Genomic DNA, 26134 nt, shown 5'->3' with positions numbered 1-26134 from the left:
CTGCCAGGTTTTTTCTTCAAAAATGATCTTTCATCTCAGGGGACAGCTTGGTTAGAGAAAGGTTACGTAAATAGGTTAAGTATGAATAAAATTAAACGTTAGCTTTAACAAGGGCTCATTCAACAGTGTCAAGACTTTTTTGGAACCAACCGGAAAAAAAAGTGAAACAGCCTTGAGTAACATAGCATCTCTGAGCTACACAGCAGAGACCCGGGCCTAGTCTCCACTGGGTCAAGGTAAATCACAGCCACATATGATTTTAATCCAAATTTGGCAAAAAGATGACATGAAGGGATAAGACTAGAGATGAATTCAAGGAAGCTGGCTGTCATGGTAATCCCAAGCAACAAACATGAACCAAACACTCTGCAGCTCCTGGATCTAATATCTGTTTCCTCTATTTTATAGTATTTTATAGTATTAAATGTTATTTTATTTTCCAAATTCTGAGAACGTCCTCAATACAGACTTTATTTGTCCTCCAATAAAGCTAAAGGTCCTGCTTACAGAGGGTGGGAAAAGAGTTGAAACATGCATGAAATGTGTGTGTGACAAAATATAAACAGACATTGAGCTATACCCTAACGGTCCCTCTCTCTCTAGATATGTAACGTACTTATAACAACAAAAAAGGAGGTCACATCAAAAGGGAGGAAAATAAAGATATTGAAAAACATATCAAATGAGTGTGATATGTTAAACCACTTTTTCAGTCATTGTACTAACTTACTTGAAATTATATTGAAATATAAATTTCAATAATTAAATATTAATTCAATAATTTCCATAATTAGCAAATCAATTGCCCCTAACTGCACAGGCAAGATAAAACTTAACATTTTTAAGTGAGTTAATTATGTGACATGCAGAATACTTATTCGCTATTAATTATATTTTTTATGAAATTTTCAAATCAAAATGAGCATTAAGATTTGCACAGTCAGGTCCACAAATGAAGATTAATATATTTCTATGTGGCAGTTGAAAGCTTTGAAAAGACATTGAAAAATATTGTTAGTTTGTTCAATCTATTATTTCTTGGACTATGTACACATGTAGAGTAATGCTTTTGTCTTTGACTGCATGCCATGAGCACTGGTCGACCCTAATAAACAATAAGCTAACATGGCTTCCACAAATCTAATGTAGCCTTTCAACTGCTCAACCCAAAAAAACAACAAAACCACCACACGCTGTGTTCCATGGCGTCGCACGTTCATAAACGCTTTGCGCAGCGGGGTTCATGATCGCATGTTTGCAGTGCTGATCTCATGCAGGCTGTCTGGCGGAGACGGGCAGCGTTCTCTGGGCTGTAATGTTTCAGTCTGACCAGAAACTATGTGGGAGCGGGAGCACTCGCCGCGGTTTCACTGCCATGGCACTCTACCACAAACCACTGGGCGGCTGCCCAGGGTACCAGAGCCAGAGTGCTGGCAGAGGCTTTCCCCTGTGGAGCACCTCTGTGTCGGGCACACAGGCCCTCGGAAGTCCTTATGCCATTGGTGGAGCTCTGCCTCAAACATACCACTTCAAAAACAAACCAAACAGAAAAAGGACAACCCCCTGGAAAAAAAAGGACAACCTCTATGTTTCATGCAGGTTATTTTACTCTCCCCGATGTATTCCCCCACTTATTCCTTGCATATCATTCCCCTCTGAGAGATGAAGAGATTTTCCATGGCATTTGAACTGGAAAGAGAGGCCTCAGCCAATCCATCAAAAGAATGTGGTCGAAAACTGAATTTGGCTACTAGGTAAACAAGGCAGTCTGATAATTTAAATGTGTTCTAGCCATCATATATTAATTTACCTATGCATTCAGTGAAGAGAATATAAAGAACATAGCCTACTCTAATGTTTCATGTTAACATGGAGACTATACAGCTAATAACCAGTAGGGTTTAGTGTTCAGAATCTGTTTTTATTTCTCTAAACTCCGTGGTTGACTGTGTATTTATCTCCCTGTCCTGAAGACTCTGACACTAGTATATATCAAAGCCTCTTTTGGACTTTAAATAAACTTTGGTCAATGTTGTGAAACCTCAGTATGTATCCATGTGGTAAGAGGTAGAATCTATCTGTGTGGTCAGGGTTTTTTCCTCTCAAAATGAATGCTTCGTCAGCAAGGTCATGTTAAATTGATCGATAGTATCAAAAGTGCCTGTAAAAATGAATAATGCTACAAAATCTATCTATTTATGCTGTTCTTTTGAACTGGCTATTTAAAGAGTCGTGAAAAACAAAATGTTTCACAATGGTTGTGCTGTTAAGAATATTTAGAGACACAGCTGTTTTCATTTTCACATTGACAATATTTTTGAAATGGTATGAGCACCAAATCAGTATATTAAAATAATTTCTGAAGCATCATGAGACACTGAAGGTTGGAGTAATAGCGGCTGAAAATCCAGCTTTGCGAAACTGCAAAAGTATTTCAAAACATCAGTTTTTACTATATTTACTTTGGTGAGTGGTGAGAATAAGAGATTTCTTTCAAAAACACTAAAAATCTTACCAACCCCTAACTTTTGAAACATGTAAAATTTACATGGAAATTAAAATACCAAAATCCACCACTCGATTTGACCACCTATTTGACATTAGGTACATAAATGCATTCAAAAGACTCTTCTACATCTACAAGTATTTACTGAAATTTAATAAGATTACCTCAATCATCAGGCATTCACATCATTAGGCTCGCCAGTCCTGGACTGAGAATACGCCTGGAAAGTGTGAGAGACAAGAGAGAATGAGAGAAAGAAGATCTAGAGGTAAAACGGAGATTAATGTTATAATGTTATAATTAATTTGATGCAGTCAAGTTGATCAATATGGGTTTATTTTATTTATTTATTTTTTTTAAGTAGAAGACATTAAATCTAGCATGTGCTTATAGCTACTGGGTTAACGGCTGCCAAGTGCATGTAATCAGTTCTGGAACGAGAACAGGGGCCTTCCCTCAATTCCACAGAGAGACCGCCTCTGATGCAATGTGGAGCGCTTAATACGACAAACCCACACAACCACTCAAACGACGGTAAACAAAACTTTGGTGACTGGTAATTTGATGGTGAGTGCAATCTTTCAAGATAGACCCAGATGATTCTGTCATGTTTTGGTTTGTTTCCATTCAGGGCAAACGGCAAGAAAACAGACGGAATGTTTGGCCCAGAAATGTTAAATTGGTTCTTCACATCACACTGGATGGAAATATCGCACTAACCAACACCGTGTTGGTTTGGGAGCGATGACGATCGAGGCAAGGCGAGTGGACAAAATTGAGCCGTGACGTAGTTTGAGGTGTTTGAGGTGAAAACCATCAAAGGGAGAGTAAGCTAAAACGCAAAGCTGTGGCTGGGAGATTCAGCATTATATAACAGCCGGTCAGTTTTCTGTGGGTCTTCATCTGTCTGTTGAGGAGTACAATGACATCACAGGCCGTTTCAGGGTCAGTAGAGCAAAGTTACACAGACAGCTTTCACTGTAGAGATGTTACTGGTGCTTCAGCTTACCGTATCACTGTCGCTTGCAAATTCAATCCTACTCGCAAATAGAACATTCTTTATAAATGCACTTATTTTCAGAGCAAACCCTCTTCAGAAAGCAACAAATTCTTTGGAGCATTTCACCGCTTTGTTTTGACTCAACCAGGGAATGTCTTTGTCGTTTCGTTATGTTGTCGAGTGATGTGGCTGCTTGGGTTACTGTTTATTTTAACATAATTACAAGTGGAGAGGGCAGCGGGTGAAATGATGGAGAGACAGAAAGACAGACAAAGAGAGAGAGACTAAGTACATGCGGGAGCATAAGTACAAAGAATTGAGAAATATCACATTTCCAGCTTGCAACAATCCATGGAACACACATATTTTGCAAAAGCACAAAGACGTTGTTGACTGAGAGGGACGGGATGTGCCAAGCTACAATAAACACTATTCATCTTGGACCTTGAGGACTTCGAACTCATGAATCATTTTCCTTTCCACAGACTATTCCAGATCTATGTGGAAGTAAGGATAGGACAAACGTATTAAGAAATATACAGTGGAATCCAAAAGACCACTTTTATGTTGCTTTTATTAGATTTAATGCAGTTTTATATTATCACAATAACAATTTGAGTGAAAAGTTGAATGCCTTCGTATTTAGTGTGTCTCCTAGCTGTCTGTACAAAAGAAGTTCATGTGATCAATGACATAAATGTGTTTATTGGATTAGTGACCTAAAATAGCGCAGAATATTATAGATTACTTTTTCATTTTACATCATAAATCTTCGTTTTAAAGTATTTCCAGGTTTAAATCAGACAACGAAGGCCAGCTTTGCACAGTGGTCTCACACTTCTGGACCTGTTCTTTGCGGTTTCAAAACAGTGATTGTGGATATTCATTGTTTATGTCTTTGGGTCGGGATAAGCGTTTGCTCTTTTCCTCAGCCTCAGACAGGCTCTCTGCAGGGTGTCACCGAATCGAGGGAAGCCTCTGGAAACTCGCCTCAGCTCACTGATCATTCCTGACGGCTTTTTGGAAACAATGTGGAGAAACACGCTACAATGGCACATGATGTACGTATTCAGACATCTTAAATGTCCACATGCACTTTCAACTCTTTTCACTTTTTAGAAAACTTCACAGAGATGTCTTTCATCCTCTTCACAGAGTCATGTTTGAAAGTAAATGGCACCAGTCAAAATCCTACATTTCAGTGAAAGCTTCAAGTGAAACAGACAAGTTGACTCATAAAACAATCATAAGAAAATATAAGCTGAGGGTCAAAAGAGTTCAGACCGGCAATCTGTACTCCATGGCATAAGTGCAGAAACAAAAACTCTTTGAGAGGTATTTTATGTTATATGCATTGGCAGCACCAAATATAACTGTTTATGGCACAGATTTCTAAAGTCAGAAGATCTAAAAGTCTTTTATTCAAAGAACACTTCAAAGTGATGCTTTCACATTACCAGTGCATTACTTAAGAGATCCTTTTCTCTTTTACTCTCCCTTTTTCTGACGAAACAACAAAACAGAGGGATCTGTAAAACTATTACTAGTTGGGCTATAGATCTTTATTTCTCAGAAATCATCATCATTGCTTTTTGCTCTACTATTACCAGCCTAAGAACAAAATGTTTTCAAAGGAGGGACAGAAAGCTCTCGGACTAAATCTAAAATATCTAAAACTGTGTTTCCGAAGATGAACAAGGGTTTGGAACGACATGAGGGTGAGTCATTAATGACATAATTTTCATTTTTGGGTGAACTATCCCTTTAACTATTCAATGACCAATACTTTTTTTAAACACACAGTTGTCGCCACCCCATGGCGGAAGAAGATAAGCGTTAAAATACATACACATCTTAAGATACTTTCGTTTTGATCGCTTCTGTGGAGAGAATAACTGTTTATTCCCAAACTATAAACTTTTATTCAAGTGCTTCTGTTATTTAAATGTCTGTAACACATAAACAATGATGTGTGGTTTGTGTTGCTCTTTCTGGATCAGCAGCAGCATGAATGATTCATTAACATGAGCAGTGACAGAAGTGCTTCTCACACTCCATTGACGCTCGCGATGTGAAACAGTCTTAATAGACATAGGTGAATCGCTGTCATTCAAGAATAAGATGATCCTGTGAGTGTTGAGATTGTAATGTGTATTGAGATTTTAAACGATTAATCGTGCAGCTGTAAACACTGCAAATTGTTTTGCAAGGGTATTTGCCACGAGATCTCGTCACATCCTTAGTAACGAAGGAACGTTGAGATGCTTCATTGAAAACTTATTGTATAATAGTATTAAACAGCTCACTGTATTATGTAGAGTTGAGTATTATGAATGAGAGATGGTCTGAGTGAGTGTGAATACCTGCATATAGCTTATTTCTTGAGCTCAATTTCATATTCACAACAAAACGTTAGTTTGAATGTCCGCTGAAGAAAGCGATAGGCTTTGTTTTACCATCCTTTCATTTGTTAAGGGTGATTTCTGATGATAGCACTGCTCAATCTTACAAGGTGCTGTTGAAAGTAAAAATAACTTCCTTGTTAACAACCAAGTTTCAGTCTCTTTTAACATAAAAGTCTTTACTGCTCACTCATAAAAACAGTCTCTTGTTGCCATCTAATGGCAGAATAATGTAATTTTTCCCAATACTAAATGCTATTAATAAATTCTAATATTTATAATAAATATTATTGAATAAAAATATTTAATAAACAACAACAGCCAGCATAAAAGCTGCTATGCAGTTCAGTCAAAAGTACAAAGGCAATGCTTTATACAGCATGGAAGTTAGATGTTACACTCAACCTAAACTATATGCTCTGGAACAAACAACAGGTTAATGAGAGCAAAGCTAAATTGAACTATATCGAATTTAACCACTACAGAGACATCAGAGCCAGTGGTAAATTCCAGAAGATCTGACCGAGGTGAAGCCAGAGCATTCATGAGTGCTGAATGGCCACTGACGCCCTGGAGACCACATCACCAAAAATGTTGAAGCAAATTTTCAAATAAATATTATCTTTATTAACCATCTACATATTTAAAGTAAAAAAAAGTACATTCTTGCCTAAAAAAAACTCTTAAAACTACATTCCGTGAATCAAAATTCTAGTGGACTTGGGTGTCTGCCAAGATACTCCCTGTGAGAAATACCACAAGTGGAGTGATACAAATGGTGAAGCGGTTGGAGTTCCCATATCACATTAATATATCACACTTCTCTCAGCCAATCAGATTAGAGGACCAGAACTGTTGAATTTGATACAAACACACGCATAGTACTGTATGCACACACAAACACACCCACATTATAATATTAAAAATATGAATAAATGACGATCATAGCGATAGCGTGTGTGAATTTATTGAGGTGGGAGCTGTCATTAAAAATGAACAAACAACAGGTTATGTTGTGTCATCATCAGTAGTGGATGGATGACACAAAGCAAGCATCATCCTTCTATAAACAGAAAGATTTTGTCTGACACTGAGCTCATGAGGCCAGGGAGAATTATTTGGAGCTTGTTACAGAAGCTTGTGTTTTTGGACACAGCTTTCTTGGAGACTGTCATCTCATGCAGACTCGTCTCAACCACTATTCTGCCCTTCCAAGGCCTCCAATGCACTGGTCAAGCTCCAGGCTCAATATTTTCTTTCATATCAGTCTGAATCGGGACACATGTCCGCCAGGCTTCTGTCTAACAGAAGAAAGATGACGTGGGTTTGAAGTCAAACACACCTCACTGTCCAAAGCACATATTCAGTAGGCTTTAGCGGCCCATGCAGCATGAACTCAAGGGTAATGGCCGTCACCAGGGTAATGGACATTCACGGCGGTTGAGGGCTGTGATCCGGGAAATATGTGGTGAAGCAAAAAGGAAACACAGGATTGTAATCTGGAGAGAAGCATGCAGAGAATATTTTAGAAATTGTTATGACAGTATTAAGGCGTAGTTCCCTAAAAATATTACATTTAGAATTTTGCCTCTAGAAGGAGTAAATACGCAAATAATGCCATCAGACTAGGTGGCCAAAATCAGGAATGAATGTGAACATAAATCTCATGCACTTAACTAAAAAGATAAATCAAAAAAATTACATTAACATACATAATCAACAAAAAAATATATATTTATACATAATCAGTATAACAATCCTAAATACCTTGAAAAGATGCATATAATATATACATTTACATAACTTCAAATGTTACTTTAAAAAATAAATTCACATTCATCAAGTAAAACAAATTACTATAATATTGAATTACTATACAATATGTGTTCTAGTTGTAGTATATTATTATAATGAATACAGAATACAGAAAATGTAGCAATTTATGCATTACAATCTTAACATACGATTATATTGTAATTTATAAATGACGGAATAACTGTTTTAAAGTAATAAACATGTATTAATTGTACATTTTTTTAAGGTCTATATTTAAACGTTTACCTAACCTCATATTCACCCCCCACAAGGTCATTATTTGCAAATAATGCCTGCATGTACCTCAGCTGCCCATACTGAAATATTAACTTTGCCTGCGTAACTGTAACATGATACAACATGTAACAACTTTGAGTGGTTTTGCAAACATGATCGCTGACACATCTCTGGCCTAGTAGTGTAAAACTGTGGTAACTCTCAAGGCCATTCATTTCTGCACGGCCCTAATACTCCACTCCTGAGGCAGCTATAAGAAACTCACTGGCAGTAAGTGAGTCCCAGAAGACCCCTGAAAGCCTTGACTCTTCAACCCCCACCCCACTTTTCCTCTCTTCCATCTCTTTCTTCCCCCTAGTCATTTTTAACAGGACTGTAAAACTTCCTTGCAAGGGTGTGAGGTCGGTTTACTGGACTCCTCATCAGAGTCATGAGTGTTTATTTAGGCATTGGTCACTTGAACTTACGTTTGTTACATTGAGAGAATGTATGGTGTCCACACATAGGTATATTACAGTGTGAAACAGCGATGAAAATAAAAATGTTTAATGTGTGATTACGAAATGTAATGAAATTTCTGACTCTCTACATGTGCTCTACAACCAACATTTCATATCACCAAGTCACTGAAGGATCAAACACACTGTCAAATGTCAGAAGATGGAACTATTTACAAACCATACAGTTTTTCAAATGACTCAGCTTGGCAGGTTAACATAGCCTTTACAGCATATTATATTATTTCATCCATAAACAAACTAATTACAAAAAGCTGCCACAATTGTAGCTTACTCATTCTACCCGTGTTCGGATCTCCATAACTTTCCAATGATCAGGTCAAACTTTCATGAAGACACTAGGACTCTTTCACTGCAGTGAAATTAAAGTAAGCAATCAATGACAAAACAAACATCTGTGTGGATCAGGCCATCTAAATTGTACTTTATATACAAAGTTGCATTGGGACAATAACAAGTTTTTAGAAAACAGAGAAAGACACATGATAGAATAAATGATTTTTCAGACCATCAGTGTATGTTCTTGTCTAACTGGGTTGAGTTAGCGCCTGTCAGAATTACTTAGCAGCACGGACCGGTTGCTGTTGGGCCCAGCTTCTGGTTTGGACTGGTTAGGAACCGAGGGCGGATACTCAACCCGGTCAGTGGTTTCATGCAGCCTGCGGTCAGTCTTCAGTCCAATATACTGTAGGCTGCAGTGACACACACTATAAACGTGTGTGTGTGTATGTGTGTGTGTGTGTTTGTGTAATCCGCAGAGGTCCCTGACCACCCAAGCACATCCATTCTCAAATGAGCTGAGAAATGTGTTATTGTCTGTCAAAAATGATACACATTTGACAGATTCAAGGTTAGGGGAGGGTGAAAGCTAAAGCACGCAAGCTCCTGGAAGTGCAGTGGCTGTTTCCTGTAATGCTATAATACTTTCTCAATTCTCATGACCAAATCTGAAGAGAGACAAGCCGAGTTTAATCAGTTTACAAGTGTACCTGAAATATCTTAAACAGCTGATTTAAATAAGAAACAATGGCTAACTGTGACATTATTACTCCAAATTATATTTATAATGTTAATGTCTATTTACTGTACCTACACCATTGTTCAAAATTACAGCAAAAGTTATATTGTGGAATATTATTGCAATTTAAAATAACAAACTTACATTTTTATACATTTTATATAATATACAATATGTAACCATTTATTTTGATGGCAAAGCTGAATTTTCAGCAACCATTACTCCAGTCTTCAGTGTCACATGATCTTTCAGAAATCTTTCTAATATGGTTTGGTGCTCAAGTAACATCACATAATATTATTGATGCAGAAACAGTGATACTTTGTGTTCTTTAGTTATGTTCTTTTAGGAATATAAAATGAAAAAGAACAGCATTTATTTGATTTAGAAATATTTATACTTTATATGTATTATTTATTTAGTATTTTGAACTTTAGTAATTTCTTTACTGTAAATTTTGAGCAATGTAATGCAACTTCACAGATCAAAATAACAGGTACATGAACTAACACTGTCTACACTACAGAACTCATAACCAGTGATGAGGTCTACACTGGATGAAGCGTGGTGCGACTCGACAAATCCCAGACAGTAAATTGCTTCTGCTTTCTATTAATGACATATTGACACAAATTTCAAATGATTTTTAACAGTCGCTTTGTCGGGTCCAGTGTAGAGACAGACTTTAGCTGTTGCGTCTGGTGTAGACAGTGTAACGTTTCACTAGAACATCAGTTACTTGTGCGGTCACTAATTCTTTCCTTTGCACACCTTTGCAGACAGATGAGTGGCATCGAAATACTTCTACAATAATTTAGGGCTGCAAAACGATTAATCGCGATATATCACATTTTAACTAAAAATTTATGCTTACTATATGTGTGTGGACTGTGTATATTTATTATATATAAATATACACATACATGTATATATTTAAGAAAAATATGTATTTGATGTATATGTATATGAAAAACATATTTTAAATGTGATTATTCATTTTGCAGCCCTACAGTATTTAAAGCACACAGCTCTTCTGTTTCAGTTCAGCCCAGAGATGATTTTACTTCTTTGAAATGTACTCAATTACAGTGAATGGGAATTTCAAATGTCCTGGGAATGGGTTTGGGAATGTCTGAATAATTATATCAACTTTACTACAGTCAGGGGACAAAAGAAAAACAGGATGAAAGAACATCACGTAATCAATAGTAGCAAAAAAAAAAGCACATACCAGTGGTGAGGAAAAGGAAAGGGATATCTTTAAACATGTGTCTTTCTGCCCCGGACATGTGGGAGACACGAAACTTCCCACCACTGTAAAACGAGGGTCATTTTCAGTAAAATCTACATCAGGATTAGTCAGTCTAAGAGTGCATGTTTTTGGAAGGAACACTCGGCCTTGAGGTCAAAGACCTTTTGCCCACACAACACAGTTTCATCCTGTACACGGGCTCAGAATCCCTCTGTATATTTTTCTCAGACATTTATGACCGCAGTTAACATTGCATGCAGTGAAAGCTTACAAATGCTGCATTGCTTCCCATAACACCAAAGTTTATGGGCCCGGTCTATGAAAAATACACTAAACATTGGCTCTGATGGTAAAAAGTCACTTCCTATAAAGATAGAATGCTGCCCTGCAGCCTGGCACACAGATCAGAGGTCAACTGCTCTAACCGGGATTATACAACACGATTGGTTAGGCTTACTGGAGCAGTTGTTAAAAATTAACCAATTACTCCGATCCCAAAATCACGGCTGCAGGCTTCCATAAATATGACCTCTTCACCTTTCCAAACAAGCTGTTTCATCCCCTCCCTCATCTCTCTCACGTCTCGTTTTCTAATGAGAACAGGGTGAAAAGTGCAAAAACATACCACAACAGAGCAATAGCGAGTATTTACTGTGAGAACACAAGCCATTATTTTAGAGCACAGAGGCCTGTGAAATTCTGCCAGAGGACGGTGGCGATGTGTGCATGCGTTTTGTGTATGCGAGCAAGCGAGGGGGGTTTACAGATTTACAACTCGAGTCAAACGGCCCCAGTCTCTCATTAGTCCTTATACACACACAGAGAGAGAGAGCGTTCCTCCCCTGTGATAGTTTTAACAGACCCCAGCAGTATGAGCCTCTTGAGGGACACCCGTGGGTCAAAGGCCAAACAAATTTTCTGTCAGATTTACAGGCCGAGCAAGGTTGGTGGCAGTGCAGTAAAAATGTTCAGCACAAGTTCAGCAGAGCAACCAGACCATGCAGCCTACAGAGGCCGATGGGACCAAATAGATCCATAGTGGCATTTACCATATGGATTCACTGTCAAAATGGCTATAAAGGATGTCTGTAGAATGGAAAGTACATGTTAGGTTTCATAAGCATGAGTATTCTGTACGTTAACATTATGATTATGAGTGTCTTCATTAATTGATCATCTGGTGACCTGCCTTTGACCACAGTGGACCTCTGATTTAAACACGGCCTATTGCTGACCCTGACTCACACACACAAAGATCTGTTAATGGAGTGCTGATGAGGACATGGGTATGGTGTTAACCTATCGCTGACCCTCACCAGATTTCTCTCATGGGAAACAGTAACACACATGGAAACTCACACACACACAGAATTTTACAGCTGTATTAGTGATGACCTCTCACTTAGGGCCGCACGATTAATCGAATGCAATTGTCATGCACATCTCGTCAGTAAATCTGGTTCCGTGATTAGCAGTAAATCTCCATCACCTGCTTTCAGACGGTTCAGCATTTAATACAAACAGCCGTAGTTCTCCGACAAGCTACGCCAATTTTTTTTATTTTTTATTTTATTGCAGACCATATAATTGTACGGGAATGTAATCAAAGAAATTATCATAACAACGGATTTCGGATATTCAAATAAAAATAAAAATAATTATCCACATTCGAATGCTAAAATGTTGCATTCAAATTTTAGGTCTACGTGACCCATCAGGCAGACTTATCAGTGGCGCGTGAAATGTGACGTCAATGTAAGACAAATTCAACTTTTAAAAAACATATCTCAAGACATTATGGCGGTTTTTCCCCATCAAACTGTATATTATGTTTTTAAATGAAGAAAGTACTACTCTTTGTAATAGATTTTTGGGCCTTTGTATTATACTATAAATGCATGGTGCTGTTTTTTCTTCCTTCTAATTGTTTAAGCAACTTTATTAATTATATATGGTTTCTAAACATTATTTTAAAAATTAAGAACTCTTTTTTTCAAAGATAGATGTGTTATTTTTTACGCTTTGAAAAAACGAGCATAATATTTTGTACAATGTGCCCTCTCGTAGACTGCTTATTCAGCAAACCGTTATAGGGATTTCCTGAGTTTCTTCTGCGGGGCGTCTTCTAAAATGTCACACTTTCTTGAACTCTGGTGTCTTCAGATGAAAAAGATTTTACATTATTTCTAGCGCTCATGTCTACAGTTGACATCACACCAGAATAAGTAAAAATCAAGTAAAAGGTCACAGAGTAAAGTCAAAAGTCAAAACTAAAAGGTCACAGAGAAGAAGCCATCTAGTTAAAATAATTCCTCAAATTGTGTATATTAAGTGAAAGTGAAAGTGAAGTGACATTCAGCCAAGTATGGTGACCCATACTCAGAATTTGTGCTCTGCATTTAACCCATCCGAAATGCACACACACACTGTGAGCACACAGTGGGCAGCCATTTATGCTGCGGCGCCCAGGGAGCAGTTGGGGGTTCGATGCCTTGCTCAAGGGCACCTAAGTCGTGGTATTGAAGGTGGAGAGAGAGCTGTTCATGCACTACCCCCACCCACAATTCCGTCTGGCCTGAGACTAGAACTCACAACCCTTCGATTGGGAGTCCAACCCTCTAACCATTAGGCCACGACTTCCCCTATTACACAAAAATGCTGGCTGGTCACACCAATATTCAGCTTAACAATATGAATAAAAATATATATGCTCATTTGAGCTGCATGTTTAATTTAATACAATGTAAACAAACACAAAACAAGTTTGACTTTCAGTCAGGTGACTAAATTTGCTCAGAGAAGAGAAGAAAATACATTGATCTGGGATGCACTTCCCAAAAGCAACTATACTTCAGTCACTAACAATAGAGTTCAACTTAACTTTGCTTTTGGGAAAATGATCCTCCCCAAAGTCCTCCCTGACACAACCAGATTGCTGCCAATTTTTCTTTCAAATGACAAGTGTCACGCACTTTCCCTTTTGCACCACAAATCTATGTGAAATGCGGTGCAAACTCGATATGTACATTTGTAGAGGCAGCGGTGGGCACTTTTCAGAGGTCAAGAGAATTTTAGCCAATCAGAAGATCTACACTGTAGTCTGTTATTGTTATTCTTTATAGTTCTTTGTTTTTTATGTTTAAGTTTGTGAATCTTATCTACAATTTCGGGCGTGTTTTTCGGAGCCATCGTGACCATGATTACATCAGCTGGTAAGGTAAGTTATACATTTACATTTAGTCATTTAGCAGATGCTTTTATCCCAATTGACTTACAAATGAGGACAATGGAATCAATCAAAAACAACAAAAATCTTGCTGACGCATTCTGAAATAATTGTAAAGGTTTGATCGAACTGCCTGGAAGACCTGCCAAGAGGGCATTGCAATAGTCCAGCCTGGACAGAACAAAAGCTTGAACAAGGAGTTGTGCAGCATGTTCCGAAAGAAAGGGCCTGATCTTCTTGATGTTGAATAAAGCAAATCTGCAGGACTGGACAGTTTTAGCAACGTGGTCTGAGAAAGTTAGCTGATCATCAATCATAACTTAACATCAATCATAGGCTGTTTTTGAAGGAATTATGTTTGATGTGCCTAACTTGATGGTGAAATTGTGATGAAACGATGGGTTTGCTGGAACCACAAGCAGTTCTGTCTTGACAAGGTTGAGTTGAAGGTGATTGTCCTTCATCCAGCATGAAATGCAGCTAAGACAAGCTAAGATGCGAGCAGCTACCGTCGGATCATCAGGATGGAATGAGAGTTAGAGTTGAGTGTCATCAGCATAGCAGTAGTGTGAAAAGCCATGTTTCTGAATGACAGAACCAAATGATCCCATGTAGAGAGAGAAGAGAAGTGGTCCATGAACTGAGCCCTGAGGCACACCAGTAGTTAGATGTTGCGACTTAGACACCTCACCTCTCCAAGATACTTTGAAGGACCTTTCTGATAGGTAAGACTCAAACCACTGGAGTGTGGCTCCTGAGATGCCCTTTGTCAGTAGGCAAAAATTTGTATTCACATTCATCAAGTACCCATATTTTTCTGACTATAAGTCGCACCTGAGTATAAGTCGCATCAGTCCAAAAATACATCATGATGAGGAAAAAAAAAACATATAAGTCGCACTGGACTATAGGTCGCATTTAGAAAACATTGCCATCTACAGCCGCGAAAGGGCACTCGATGCTGCTCAGTATAGGCTACAAGGAGCACTGAGCAGCATAGAGCGCCCTCTCGTGGCTGTAGATGGTAATGTTTTATCTTGGTTAATTTCTCTTGGCTCATGTCAAATTAATCATAAGTGGCACCTAACTATAAGTCGCAGGACCAGCCAAACTATGAAAAAAAGTGTGACTTATAGTCCGGAAAATACGGTATATTACCTATTATATTATTATACAGTAACCTGAATCAATCAGGGAACTTATCAGGGAAGCATAATAATGCTACACTGCCTTTTTATCGCAGGTTGTCAGACATACTCTGTATGTAAAGAAGCTATTGAAGCGAAATGAATACTTTTTTTGTACAAGAATACAAATTTATTAAACATTTATTTTCTTCTGTGTCAAACACATTCACGACAGTTCCTTGACGCATGCATGTGCATTCCTCTGCTTGCAAACAAGCCGCAGTGTATCCGTGTTCTATGTCAGAACGACGGCTCCTGTGTCAGCAGTCAGTGTCAGTGTCATGGTACTCTTGTGAATGGCATGCAGCAAAGACTGACATAGAAGAGAAGAATGGTTGAATTTTTCTTAAAAATGATTTTGCACTTTAAATGTTTGAAACATTTGTTTCCTTTATAAAAAAATTTCTGTGTATTGCTTTATTATATTTAAATCTTCAGTTTTTTGAAGATACAGATGAATCTCTTGCTGGTTTGGAACAACATGAGGGTGATTAATTAATGATAGAGTAGAATTTTCCTTTCTGGGTGAACTATCCCTTTTAATAAAAGAGCCACATTTCTATTATATATTTAGAAGTGAGGATTTTGTTTTGGAATGCTCCCTTGGACAATCTACATCTTAAAAAGGCCAATTCAGGACATAAATATCCTGCTTGTTTTTCCATTTCCTGACAAAAAAAAAAAAAAGCCTCTATGGTCACAAATAGCAAAGTTTGGTTTTGTACTGAAATATTTCCTTTGTTTAATGATTAGGATTGATGATGCATTGGAGATACAAGGCCTTACACAGATCAGGAAATATTTTTTCTTGTAAAGGCCAGCAACTGACAGCAATTATCGCACAACCACCTTGTGCTACAATTTACATCAAAATTCTTCATTTTTGTGTGCATATGTATGCATATTATTAGCATATGAGTGCATATCAAATGTATCGAATGTGTGGTGAGAATGCTTTCTCTTTTTTATTGTCTTCTAGTTAAGCACCAACCACCATTATGCTGACTGGTCTGGCCAAAGTAAAGACAGGAAACACATTTCCATTGACGTCAAAATGCGAATCTTTCCCACAAACTGTGGTTTTGTGGGATTCTCAAAGACCACCATTATTAGAGTTTTCGGAAGGGTGATATATAGAAAATAAATATATAAATAATCGATCCTGCATCCAAGAGCCACAACAAAAGGCTTCCATTAGAAATAGTACAAAATGACCAAGGAAAACAATGACGCCATTTTCAATTAATGGTAAGAGCGAGAAGAGTTCACATGGGATGCTGAAGTCCCAAGGGACAACTGGGTGAAGCATGCTGTGCTCATCAAATACCAATAAGAGAAGGAAATTCAAATCAATATGGTATGTTAACTAGATGAGCTGAGGAGAACAAGCCAATCTGTTGTTTTGGCTCAGACCTTCGCCTTGAACAATGTAAAAAAAAAAAAGAAAAAAAAAAAAGTGGAATCATTTCCAACAACCAGTCCCAAGTTTTTTTGTTTTTTTTTGCCTGTGGTCTATGCTGAGATTTGTGTGCGGTCTACAGACATCCACGGAGACTGTAATCACATTGTCTCCAATTGACAGACTGGCTGATAAGAAGTATTACAAAAATATAATCTTCTTATGTCTCATGTCAAGTCCTGAGCAAGAAGGCTAATAAGAAAAGATTGACCTCTGTGCTGATTTGCAATCCCGCGTCCTCTCCTCAACTGCCTTTATGTGACCCTCACACCTGGGCAAATCATCTTTCCATCACTCACCATCTTGGCATATTTCTAGACACCTGTTGAGTCTGATCAAGACAGCTCATCAGAAGGGGTTTCATTACAACCAAACTATTTCAAGTCGAATACTCCTCTTTGATCACTGGATTTTTTTTGTCTTATGTCAGCACTCCAGAGATGGTGAAAGGTACATGCAAGGGGCCGCCAGGAGTGTTTTGTAGGTGAGCAGGTGGAGTTGGAGCTACCACACCACACACAAACTGTACACATGCACATAGTAAAAGCCCTGAAATCCTACTCCACTTGCACCCTGTCAGCCTGCATCCATCCCAAAAGCATGGATCCAGCATATAAACTCAATAGGTGTCCAGTGTTGTTTTGGATCCCAATTGATATTCAATGTATGGACATTTGAAAATAAAAAATAAAAATAAGTAAATGAAGTCCTGGGGGTGAGTAAATGGTGACAGTAGTTTGATTTTTAAGTAACTCCACAAAAATATTAATTAAATCCACACTAATTAAAACAAAAACGTTTGGGGTCAGTAGAAAACAATTTTTTGCCTATGTATTTAAAAAAAATGTCTCTTGTATGAATTCTGTATGAATTAAATGCTTTAATAAAATTGTAGGCAAAACATAACCTGCAACAAGCAAGCCGCATTATTTTGAATCTTACTCTAAGTACCTCATAAGACCAGCACAAGCAGTCCATACTAGATAAAATGGGGCCAGTGTGTCTTATGAAAGGGATATTTTACCTTAATCATATTTTAGAGGGTTAAAAGAAAGGCAGAGATGTTAGTGAATAATAAAACAAGAAAAAATCAGGGTTCAATTAAACAGCTCAATAGAAGATAATATCTAAAAGAATAAATCAGTGAGAGCATATTCCAGCATTTCAATGGGTCATCAGTAAATTGTCAGGAATATTAGTGATCTTAGCCAGTTTTATTTAATAGGCAAACACTGTGTACCATTGACGCCCATTATAATGTTCAGCTTACTGTGCATAAACCTTAGAGAGAAGTCATAGTAAATGTAAAGAACCTTCCTTGTAACATCAGAGATCTAGATAAGACTTATCTAGCCTGATACAAGCTTTAACACACATAATTAGCAGAGCTATCAGTTAATGATCTTAATATAATTTAACACGGGGAATCAGACACTGAGGATTTCCAATCCCTGTTTCGAGTGAAGCAAGGAATGGAAGAATACGAGGGAAGTAAACAAATGGAATGTTTTAATTACGGGGCTCTGATTGGGTTGGTAATGAAACCACAACACAATATTATGGCTGGCAGCAGGTCAAAGCACTGATGACCTAATCCTTGAGAGCCCTGACTTATTTACTTTCCTCCTCCTGTTTCAGGATTGAGGGAGATGGAAATGGGGAGAGCAATGGAGCTGCAGCCACCAGTGCTGCGGAAGCCAACCCTTTAGCTAAGGCCACAGACTGCATGTTTCAACAATAGACAGTTGATGTCCACAAACGCTGGAAAATCTCCTCCAAATGCAGCTTTCTGACATTCGATTCACTTAATATACAGCTCTTCCTAAAGGATTCCTCTTCAAAACACACTCTGGCCTCTTGATGACGGATTGCAGCGTCACAGTTGACTTGAAGAGAACGTCAGACTTGCGGTCCTGGTTCTTCTCAGCGACCACTCCACAGAACAAATCAGAGATCAGAGAGGAAGGAAATGAGTTTAAAAGGCAGATTCAAAAAGAGGACGGGTTCAGAAATAGCCTGGGGAGTCTGATGGAAAAATCAACAGAAGCGGTCTACCAGAACTCATCTAGATGTACAATTAGTGCTTCAACAAAGGTGAGAGACGGTTGAGAAATTCCAGTAAAAGGAACCTTGGCTCAATTAACAAAATGGTATTTAGAAAAAAGATATATAGAAAAAAAATGGTGTATGATTTACTTTGAAAATAAAAAATGTTCACTCAGAAACCAATAGTAAATTTCACAAATAATTACAATAAAAGGAAAGAAACACATTGAAATAAACATAATTTTTTTAAGTAGAAAGACTACAACAGTATTTTCTTGCAAAACATACTGCAAAAACCTTAGTTTACAACTTAAAGAAATGTACATTGTTAGAGAATTAGATCCAAATAACAAAATTTCCAAATATTTATTACATTTGACGGTAAGTCTAAAACGTTTTATATTATTAGGTGTTAGTGTGTGCAGAATTTTCCTGCATTTGAAAATAAAGGTGAGAATATTTATGTTTTGAACCAGTTATTTTAAACTTTTATTTTATTTTACTGCCTGGTGGTTAATAATATACTATAAAGAAATATAGATAATTAAAATATGTATAAAATTAAATATTTTATGTTCATTTTAAAATTAAAAATGTTATTCACATTTTTACAGTAAGATCAATGTTTTTTCAGTATGACATCAAGGATATGAAAGGAGGGTGTGATGAGGGCAGACACTGGACAGCACCACGACCCAAATGTAAAACAGTTTTATAACTTCAGGGGATGAAGGTTCCTTGCTGGAGCCTTTCTCCCTCTCTCTCACTTTCTGTGTCCTCCCTTCCTGCAGGGTTCTGGAAAGTTCAGGTTTAATGCTTCATTGACTGCAGATGTTGTAACCATTGCGAAATCTGGAGTCTCCTTTCTCTCAACGCCAGCTCATCTCCATTCTTAGTCTGGCTTGGTCTCCTCTCAAAGCTCCTCTGAAGGCTGATTGAGCTCAGCCGCTCAAATCGATTCTCAACTCGTAGGATATGTTGTTGTGGTAATGATGAAACAGCATGTTTGCTGTTTCAAGTCTTCTCTAGCTAATGTGATTCTGGTAAATGAAGCCACAGGCCTAATTAGGTTCTTTAGTCTGTATTGGGTCATCTTGAAGTAATTTGTGGACATTGAGGAAAATGTATTAAAAAGAGAGAGAAAAAAACGGAAGAAGAGGGTCGAACAAAGCAATGCTAATGCTTATTAAAAGAACATTCAAGTTTACTTGATTTAAAATAAGATGGACAAGCAATCGGATAATTATCCTAATGCAAATGGCAATTTTTTTTGGCTTTAAATCTATTTAATTAAAGGTAAGATTGAAATTTTACAGAAAACAAGTCTATTCAGCTAATGAGAGAATGACTCTTTTGAACCAGTTCACCTAAAATATACGTTTCATTGAGCGAGCCGTTAAATCACCTTCGAGCAAGTCACTGAATCATTCAACATTTCATAGATTTTTCACAAATCATTAAGTTGTACACAAATAAAAGTATTATCCTTTGTTAAAACGTGCATGTCTACAAATCTACTAAGAACAAGCAGGTTTGCTACTGTGTTCAGCTCCAAAACACTGTTTCATTCAATACATGCAGTCCAGAAATATATAATAGTGGATGTAAATGAAATCAGTTGCTGTTCTATTAAATAGTTTAGTCCCATTTTTTAAATACATCATCAAATATTCAAAATCTGAATTCTGTGAATGACCAATCAGAATCAAATTGTCCATAAAGTTGTGTAATTAAAATATTTACTGTTAAGATGACTTGACTTATGACATCCATGGTTCATGACTCCTTTAGAAGATTGTGTCAGAGTAATGGAGAAAAGGCCATACTTCATTCTTCTCTGCAATCTTTTAAATAATGGGATAAATATTCTTTGATTCAACCTGGACTCTATCTAATCTCACTCTCAACCCTCAACAGCTTTTTTTAAATTCCCCAGTACCCCCTTCTTCGATGCCACCATGCACTGAATCCATTTACTGGCAAAATGCCTTTTGCGTTTTTACATCTCTCTTCTTTCTTCTCGGCTCCCTTGGCCTTCTGGTTGTTGTTTTGAACTCAACGGGGAGTGCCTACAAAAAATGTTTTTTTACTGCAGAACATGCCTTGAGCACATTGTTAGCGAGCAAGATTTAAAGGACCCTTTTAATCAAACCCAGATCACGGTTCACGGCAGGGTCAGCGGTCCATCTCTGCAGGGCACCCAGCTCTACCCCACGCCAACATGTCTCTCAGAATCTGCAAATCTGTCCTTTGGTTGGACATCCAGGTGTGAGGATGAGATTTTAGGTCGTAAAAGCTGCCGTGCTTCACGCCGCCCAACAGTCCTATGAACTGAACTCAAACCCTGAAATTATATAGCTCCACTAAATACTGCCTACTGGCGTAATATTTTATCAGATGCATTTTACTAACCATATTAACAAGAGGTGAATAAAAAGGAAGAATGGTAAAACAACAGTAAAAAAAAAAAGTGCTGACAGGCTCCAGCCACTAATGAAGGTACGATTTGTTCCTGACTGTTTGTGGGAACTTTGAGGGTGTCAAGAAGTTAACATCCAGATGGACTGCAACTATTGTAGTATGCAAAGATTAATTTTATTTATGCATTAGCCTAGATATGTACTGTAAACAACCAATATGAACACATTACTTAACAGTATTTAGTCACTAGTTTGAGGAAGTGTCTGCTAAATAAATTCATTTAGGAGCTGTCTGCTAAATAAATACATTTAGGAGCTGTCTGCTAAATAAATACATTTAGGAGCTCAGGTAACATCAGTGCTTATTATTAAAGCTAAACAGCTCCATAAATATAATGGATCTTAAGTGAGTAAATTAATAACTGCTAGTGTCACATTCCTCACCTCCAGCCCCTCCTGGGTAAAGGCGTGAGATACAGAGCCCATGTACCAATAAAGAGTAAACCAGATCAAGCCCCTCAAGTTGGCCACTCTTCCTGTCTGACCTACGTGAGGATGCCTGGAAAGTCCTCAAATGGAGGTGATCATTTTTAAGCAGAACTTCTGAACTGCTGGGTCATGACCCAAAAATGAGTCACAGGTCTATTCTGATAGGGTTGTGAAAAAATAATGAATAAACAATATAAATGCAATGAATAAAATAAAACGAACCATATAATCATGCATATAAGTTACAATAGCAAAATAAACAGTCTTAACTTTAAAAGAGAGGAAAAAATATTCATACATTATACTGATGCACATGAGCATTTGGCCCATGTGAACAACAACAATGGCAATAATAATAATTATTATTATTTTTATCCAGCTTATTTTTGCCTTATAAGAGCAGGTGTGACCATATGTAAATGGCTTACTTCTGTGTTGAAATATAAGGTGGATGTTTTTGACATTTGGCAATGTATTAGATAATACAAAAAACTTCCTAAAAATTAAAGAATAGTATCAAATACATATTATAATGTTGAGTTATTAGATATAAAAGTGAGAGTTCTTGTGGTTACCAATCTACAAAATATATAAAGCCTATGTTAACTAGCCCTGTTCCTGCACTACTGTTCTAGTATTATAGCACTGTGGTAAAGTGATTGTTTAAAATGGTGTTACCATGGTATTTTATACATACCATGCTATTCAATGAATACTGTAGTCATATATGTGGACAGTACTCCATTGTACTGTAAAATTACCATGATACATGTAAACATACACAACACAAGGGTGAGTGCTAGTAACCTAAAATTGCCCTCTTGATTACCGCCTAATCCATAGCATATGGCATACCTTGAGTATGGTAAAACTAGAAGACTGAAGATGTCTGAGAGGTAAAAATAAAGAGAAAACAAGAAATGGAAAGACATTCATACAAAGTTCTCTTTCTAAATCTGCTGTATTCAATCGAGAACAGGCGCCTGTGTCTCAGGTATCTTGGATAGTATAGTGGAAATCGAATACCATGCTTTACTGTAGTATGAACATGAATAAGAGATGTGGGTTCGAGAGCTGCATGTGCAGCTAGAGTGATGACAGGTGGAACAGAAAAGAGGCATATGGATCCACATGGAAGCCTGCAAACCTCTCAACACAGAGAGAAACTCCAGCAGCGTAACTTTCCTTGAACTTCAGGGGAAAATAGATTCAGAAATATTCCCAAATGCTAATATATATCTCCTCAAGTAATAATACAGGTAGGCTATAGACTGAGAAGCCGTCACTGAGGGACGTAAAACTGGCACAATATGTAAAATACAGAAACAAGAAATTATAATGTCTTGCAGGACATGTTTATATCATTAGACCATATTTGGTATGATTTATGATTATTAGCACACACACATCCGTCTCCGATATCTATAACATCCATCACACACATAGGCCCAGTGCGCCAAATGGCGCATATTTTGCCCAGTTGTGGGCCAACACATTTTAATAAAAATGTAATCCAAAACAAGCCAACCCTTACCGCACTCACATCAACAGAATGTTTCTGATAAACACTTAAATCACCCCAAACTAATTAAATTGGCTAAAACTGGAGTCGTACAGCCCACGCAGTGTGAAATAAACCAATAAGCCGCATAACCTACCTCTAAAAACATTGAAGATTCCATGTTCGAACATACGGTCCTCCTTAAAACAATATCCTTCCTTTCTGTTGTGGATTTTCATGTTACACTCTTCTCAAAGTTCAGCGGAACTAACTGGGCCTCGTTTGAGTCTTTAAACATTTTGCAAATAAGCATTCTTTGATGTTGAAATAAAGAACGTGTTTAACTGCTACACCAGTAGGCGGCGGCAAGTGAACGTAGGCTGTTTGTGTTTTATGAATGAATCAGTGATAGAACCCTTTAGTGAGTCATTCACTCAACCGATTCTTTAAAACCAGAGTCATTCACGACTGAAACCACCGAATAAAAAAAAAAGGTAATTTTAGATTTGTTCTTTCTTTCTGATTGGTTACGAATGAAATACCCGCGCAAGCTCAGTGAGGTCCAGATTTTGCAAAACAGTTAACATAATTAAACAGTGAAAATTTCTACTTATCAGATTTTGCTTTCAGCGTGATATTAATGTGGTGAGTGAAGCTTTATACACCCCACCCTAAACATACCCTGTTATATGGGTCTCTTGTGTCATATATGATCACACACACAAACAAACGTAAAGAAGAATATAATTCATTTATCTGCACATAGTTTATACATACAACAACAACCAAACCCCATTTATGCACACCCAACCCAACCCAGTCCATTTAGTCAGGAATTTGCAGGCATATTTTTTCATTTTATTCGCCATGTCTCTTCTTTCTTCCTCTTCTCCTTCTTCTTTTTCTGTTCTGAATTTGCCGCGCTTGACTGCGAGGTGTAACCTTTATTATTAGGGACTTTAAGCAACAGCTGCGAATGGAACGGCTACAGCGACCGGAAGTTTGCTGTCACCGCTGTAGCAAAGAACGTAAAAATCACTAACGGTAAACAGGACAGCGCAACGCGGCATTAATTCACTTATTGAGATACAAAAAAATGTCATTTAAAAAAGCAAGAGAATGATTGCTTTTGGCATTAAATGACAATCTTTTGTCATAAAGGAGTTTTTAATATTGTATGATGTAAATAAGTAAAAAGCTAGATTTATCATGTAAGCAATACTTGCCTTTTAACCTTGATTACATGGAGGAAGACGAATGCTTAAATGAATTTCGTGTCAGAAAATGTGACCTACCAATTCTGGTAGATTTTTTATTTATTTATGCATTTAGCATACGCTTTTATCCAAAGCGACTTACAGTGCATTCAAGCTATATATATATATATATATATATATATATATATATATATATATATATATATATATATATATATATATAGCTATATATATATATATATATATATATATATATATATATATATATATATATATATATATATATATAATATATATATATTTTTTTTACCTATCATGGTAAAATAAAATATTTTTTTGTTAATATAGATGTTCTCGGGATTCCCAATGAGATTGTTTGTGATCAGACAATCATAAACCGATGCAAATTACAGTGTCATATGCCATAACATTTATTTACCTAATCTCTCACGTTGAAGCGACTCCGGCAAATCAGCTGTTCTCCCGTAGTAGACCGTTAAAGTAGAACGTCACAAAGTAGCAGTTAAATTCGCGCATGTGCAATATAACGCCAGAATGGCGTTGCCGTTCCACCAGAGGCTGTTGCTAAGTCCCTAGTGTTCGGTCTGAAACGGCGCCAAGTGACGGATGGTGTAGAAATTGTGTTGTCCGGTTGGAAATCGGGAGAAATTCGGGAGAAAGGTCGGCCCGGGAGATTTTCGGGAGGGGCTTTGAAATTCGGGAGTCTCCCGGAAAAATCGGGAGGGTTGGCATGTATGCCTTACAGTAGCCTATTAAAAATACATTTGGTAGCATAGCATAATCTGATAGGTAGCATTATTTGTTAGAACACCGACCTCTCTTGAATGCTGAAATTATAATCACGCAACTGTCAAATAAATATTTTTTTAACCTACACTTTGACCACGTCTTGTTGATTTTAATGGGAGCATATTCAACATGTCTAACTCAGTCAGTGAGCTCACACTGAACAAACCGCTGGCATTTGTAATTATATCGAGTGCATTTCTTCCGCGTTGTAAGGCAAAATTTCCTTCTGAGGGGACCCTGTTTCTTAATCATTAATTTTCACGTATCTCAGCAAACCCAAGTTAAATAGCCTACCAAAAGACAGCGTGAATCTGTGGATCAGAGATTTACACATCAATAGAAAGTGCTGTATTTACAGATTGGCTTATAGACCTTTTTAAATGCCTCTGATTGGCCATTGTATTCCAACAGAATCAGGGTATCGCTGTGATTGGTTGCAATGCCTTAAAATCATGTTGTAAATGGAATCCTGTCCAGAGCACTAGAACTATCTATTGTGAATGCTGCAATGCACACTTTTCATGAAAAGATAATGACAGCAGATGCAAATCAATTTTATAAAAAGGCCACTGACAAAAATCATTAAGGCTGAGTTTAACCAACATGACATTCAAGAATGTGGACATGTTTAAACCAGCAACCAATGTAACACTTCACTTATAACCCTTTGTAAAAATATTTTCTCTTCGACAGCCATAATCACGTCATCAGAGCTCCAAACATTTTCCTTGCCTGTAAAGACATGCATTTAGCTTATAGAACATCACATTGATTTAAATAGATTGTACAAACTCCTACTTTTCAGAGAGATACTTTATTTTAATTGTTTTATTTAGAACACACACTTGAACCAATGCCTTACCTGGAGAACTAAAGCCTGCAGAGATGTCCTTCTTATGTGTTTCATTTATGTATTTTTCCGATCGTAGAAGGAGTTGAAAGGGAGGGCACATTTAGCCATGTAAAGGATGGGGACAAAGTCCAAATCACCAGACCAAATGGGTTCAACCACTGGGATGCACAACGTCTCG

At 37.4% G+C, this 26134-nt stretch overlaps 1 long non-coding RNA gene across 1 annotated transcript in view; it reads right to left on the bottom strand.

Moving 5' to 3' along the window:
* The window catches only part of LOC113105844 (uncharacterized), a 56407-nt gene extending 32947 nt beyond the window's left edge, over positions 1-23460 (bottom strand). The window contains exon 1 of the long non-coding RNA XR_003292407.1: positions 23234-23460. This is a non-coding gene — a long non-coding RNA (uncharacterized LOC113105844). The remainder of the gene's footprint in view (positions 1-23233) is intronic.
* Between the last annotated feature and the right edge of the window lie 2674 nt (positions 23461-26134).

The sequence above is a fragment of the Carassius auratus genome, chromosome 7, assembly GCF_003368295.1.
Source record: "Carassius auratus strain Wakin chromosome 7, ASM336829v1, whole genome shotgun sequence".
Lineage (NCBI taxonomy): Eukaryota > Metazoa > Chordata > Actinopteri > Cypriniformes > Cyprinidae > Carassius > Carassius auratus.
Note: the sequence above shows the minus strand (reverse complement) of the source record. Positions and strands in the feature narration are given on the sequence as shown.